Genomic DNA, 5,131 nt, shown 5'->3' with positions numbered 1-5,131 from the left:
CCGTATCAGCCTGGTTTTCCTGTTAAACTGCTAATCCATACAAGGCTATTTTGTCAAAATAAAACTGTATGCTTTGCTTTTTTAGTTATTAACATTTATAGAAAATAGTTAAATTCTACATATAATCTATGTAATGTAGAATTTACTGTACTGAATTTACAGTAATACAGTAATTATCTCAATAAAAGGAAGTAGTGGGCTTTAATGGTTTAAAATTGTGTAGTGCATTTTCATGCTGCATGCAAATGAAATGAATAAAATAAATAAGTTGTGTTAAAGCAATTTCCTGAATTTGTGTTTTTTTTAGTTTCACTAAAACAGAAAGGTGATATGATGATCCCTGCTGTTCTGAAGGCAGTGGTGCATGTCTACTCAGGCTGCCAGTGCAGAGCCTGACTTTGGCAACAGCATCTTGTAGTGTTCAATGAATTCTTATTAAAAGTAAAATCAAAGAAATTCACAAACCAGTAAAACACATTTCAGATTTTAATTTCCATACGATGCAATTGTATCTATTGGAGACTATGGAAGCTGCTGTCTGTTGAGCAAGCTGCAGCCAGAGATTACACCACTGTGGAAATGTGACTCTGTGTGCTTTGGTGGTGATTTCATTTTGAAATTGTGTTGCAGTATATGAATTATATGAAATATGCTGCTCTACTCCTTGTCTTGGATAATTGGTATGTCCTATGACTTCAACACCACTATGGCTTGCTTACAAATGTAAACTGCAGCTAATGTGTGGGTCTGTGGCTTTCTATTTTCATGTTTTGAGACAAAATATGACAAAAATGTCCTGCTGAGAAACCCATGTCCAGGGAAGTAAATCAAGTTTCACGTTTCATTTGTATTGGAAAATCTGATTCTCTTGATGTGTGTGTGTCTGTTTCATGTGAAACATAAGTGTGAAGTATAAGACCAACGTCGGAACAGATTATTTTGAGTAGATTAAAAAAATTATGAGTAGATACTTAAAGTGAGTATGGAAACACTGCATCACTGTAAAACCATCACGCTAAATTAATCACACTTTTAAAATGGCAAGATGTATCTTATGTATGCCTTAGCAGCTCAGATTAAACTCAGGTTCATGGTATTTGAATAGAAGAGGCACTGTGGCAGTGAGAACAGTGCTCCGGCATTGCTGTTTGCCCCCACTGGTGCAAGCTGTGTTTCTCTGCAGGTAGTGGAGAAACACACTGGGTGTGACTGATGTGCTCCATTTGCAGGCTGTGAAACCAGAGCGTAGGTCAGGCGGGGGAGACTAACAACTCGGAGAGGATGTGGTGAAGACAACTCCCACATCCTGGTCCATTTGCACACTTGCCATTCTGCAGTGCCTAAACACAGCCCTGTTTAGTGTGTTCCATTCCATTTTTAGGGTGTTCCATTTAGCATGTCACTGTTTAGTTTGCATTCAGTATCTCATGGAGTCCACATTCTCTAACCAATTTCTACAGCTGTGCTGCCTTTTCAGGCTGCCCCTTATAGCTTCTTATTAGAAGTATGCCAGTATGCTGTTTTCCCACTGCTAAGACAATGCTGTACACTCGATATTCTAACTTTCCAATTCAGTGAAGATACTTGAAGTGTAAATTTCCTCTATAGTGAGCAAGCACCAGTAATGTGTAATTCTTGTATCATTTCCATGTAACTGCAGCTAAACTAATCTGTGGAGTGATCAGGCCAGCTGTGTTTGTTTTCCTGCAGTTACTCAGAATCTACAGTGCACAACACACCCTGCTGGCCAATGAACCTTATGCCCTGGGCAGCTGCCTCACCCTGTATTCCCATTTTCACTTCAATGAAGCACTTAAACTGGGAATGACTGAACTGTTATTTTCACAAGGATCCTTGGAACCAAAGGAACCTGGTGATGAGTTTGCGATATGACAATGTGTTTAAAATAAAGGTTGCTTTTCAACTATTTCCTATTAAATGTATACAGCTTAAACAAATGTAAGTTTAATAAACATTTAGATTGACTGTCCAAGGTGATATGAAGTGAACATTACGATCATTTTTTAAAATCTTTCCATTACCTTGAAAATATTATGCATTCTAGAAGGACAAATTAAGTGAATTAATTCATATTAAGTTAAACACCCTTACTATTATGAGCAAATGCTTCTAGCTATTAAGGACCAATGGCATTACAGTGTACTGAATGCCGGAGTATTCTTCATAGCAGCTGAAACCTCACTGACTGAACCAAGCTGGAACAGTTGCTCCTGCAGTCCTACAGGTTGAATCACATGTGTAAAAGAGTAGAAAAGAGTGTTTAAGTGAGATGTGTGCCATGGTTGTGGTTTATGTATGACCCTTGGCTGTGTGTGTGTCACTGTGAAACTTCCAGCGCAGTAATACCGAATTTAAGACAAGGCCAGCAGTAGAGAAGATTTGTTTTGTAGCTACCAGTCATCCATCCATCTTCACACTATGCTGCATTGAAAGCGTCCTTTTTCCATATTTGCAATGCCCTTTGTGGTCAGTAATTGTCAGCCATTCTCAGAAGGCTGTATTGCCGAGAAAACTATGATGCTTGGTGTGTTAGCTTGCAAAATCTGTTCAAACAAACTAGCTATCAAAGTTTTTAAAATATATATAACAAGTGCCAATAACAGTACTACTCCTATAAACCAATTCTATTATCTACACAATATATGAAATATATGTGTATGTCTTCACACCCATAGTAGTGGGTCTCTGCATTGTGTTGTATCATATTGAAGACCACGGGAGTCAAGGATGCCCATTCCATTTTTTTCTTTATTTTGGATGAAACATATAGAAGATGTTGTATGGGGTTGCAGGCAGCCACAGTCTCATGCATATGTGTTAGACGGACGCTCACAGACTAAGCGCTAATCTATTAACAAACATATAGCAGAATAATGAATGTACCTGGATGAAACATGTAAAAGATGTTGTTGCAAGCAGTCACACAGTCTCATGCATATGCTAAAAGAAGAAACAACAGTTAACTATGTTGAAAGCTAATACCTCACAACATTTATCTATCCCATGCAAGCTAGCCCGCAATGTTACAACACACGTGTGGCTATACTAGCCACTGACAATGTACGCATACACTGAAAGAATATTTTGACAAGCACTAAAAAGCTACACTTTTTCTCGTGAAAAACAAAACCAATACATTACGGGAATGAATACAGACATAATCATGTTACTTGTTCATTCTGATCTGCAGTTATATATATTCAGTTAGATATATGGTAGAGTGAGAGATATATGGTAATGGTCGACTTACCATTAGCGGGGCACTCATAGACTCAAAGATTCACAGTTAACACAGTCCCCTATCTGTGAGATGGCTCACAGCAGCAAATAACCTACATTGACATGTAGAGCAGGACAATAGTTGAAAAAAAAAAAAAACAAAAGGATCTGTTTTGTTTTCAAATCGCCAAGAATAATCACAAATTACCTCGGTGACGTCCACCTCCTCTGACTTCCACCTACGCTCCTAAAAAAAAAAAAAAAAAACAAAAAAACAGGACGCCAGGTACAAAAATATATGTGAATATATATGTATATAATATATACAGTGCATTCAGAAAGTATTCAGACCCCTTCACATTTTTCACATCTTCTTATGTTGCAGCCATATACTGAAATTGTTCAAATTCATTTTTTTCTCAGCAATCTACACTCAATACCCAATAAGCAAAAACAGGATTTTAGAAATTTTTGCAAATTTATTAAAAATAAAAAATTGAAATACCACAGACATAAGTATTCAGACCCTTAACTCAGTACTTAGTTGAAGCACCTTTGGCAGTGATTAAAGCCAAGAGTCTTCTTGGATATGATGCGAGAAGCTTTACACACTGGATTTGGGGATTTTCTCCCATTCTTCTCTGCAGATCCTCTCAACCTCTCTCAGGTTGGATGGGGACCCTCAGTGGACAGTCATTTTCAGGTCTCTCCAGAGATGATCAATTGGGTTCAAGTCCGGGCTCTGGCTGGGCCACTCAAGGACATTCACAGAGTTGTCCCTAAGCCACTCCTGCATTGTCTTAGCTGTGTGCTTAGGGTCATTGCCCTGTTGGAAGGTTTACCTTCAGCCCAGTCTGAGGTCCTGAGCATTCTGGAGCAGGTTTTCATGAAGGATATCTCTGTAATTTGCTCCGTTCAGCTTTCCCTCAACCCTGGCCAGTTCCCCAGTCCCTGCCATTGAAAAACACCCCCATAACAGGATGCTGCCACCACCATGCTTCACCGTTGGGATGGTATTGTGCAGGTGATGAGCGGTGCCTGGTTTCCTCCAGACATGACACTTAGAATTGAGGCCAAGAGACCAGAGAATCTTGTTTCTCACAGTCTGAGAGTCCTTTAGGTGCTTTTTTGCAAAGTCCAAGCGGGCTTTCATGTGCCTTTACTGAGGAGAGGCTTCTGTCTGGCCACTCTGCCATAAGACCCAGAACGGACAAACTGGAGTGTTGCAGTGATGGTTGTCCTTCTGGAAGTTTCGCCCATCTCCACACAGGATCTCTGGAGCTCAGCCAGAGTGACCATCAGGTTCTTGGTCACCTCTCTTACCAAGGCCCTTCTCCCCCGATTGCTCAGTTTGGCCAGGCAGACAGCTTTAGTCCTAGTTGTTCCAAGCTTCTTCCATTTAAGAATTTTGGAGGCCACTGTGCTCTTGGGAACCGTCAATACAGCAGAAATATTTTTGTAGTCCTCCTCAAATCTGTGCCTCGACACAATCCTGCCTCTGAGCTTTGCAGGCAGTTCTTTCAACCTCATGGCTTGGTTTTTGCTCTGATATGCATTGTCAGCTGAGAGACCTTAGAAAGACAGGTGTGTGCCTTTCCAAATCACGTCCAATCAATGGAATTTACCACAGGTGGACTCAAATCAAGGTGTAGCAACATCTTGAAGATGATCAAGAGAAATGGGATGCACCTAAGATAAATTTCAAGTGTCATAGCAAAGGGTCTGAATACTTATGTCAATGTGCTATTTCAGTTTCTTATTTTTAAAAAAACATTCTGCTTCACTTTGTCATTATGGGGTATTTAGTGTAGATTGATGAGGAAAAAAATGAATTTAAATGATTTTATCATAAGGCTGCAACATGCCAAAATGTGAAAAAAGTGAAGGGGTC

Source organism: Megalops cyprinoides, chromosome 17 (genome assembly GCF_013368585.1).
Source record: "Megalops cyprinoides isolate fMegCyp1 chromosome 17, fMegCyp1.pri, whole genome shotgun sequence".
NCBI lineage: Eukaryota > Metazoa > Chordata > Actinopteri > Elopiformes > Megalopidae > Megalops > Megalops cyprinoides.
This window is presented reverse-complemented; position numbering follows the sequence as displayed.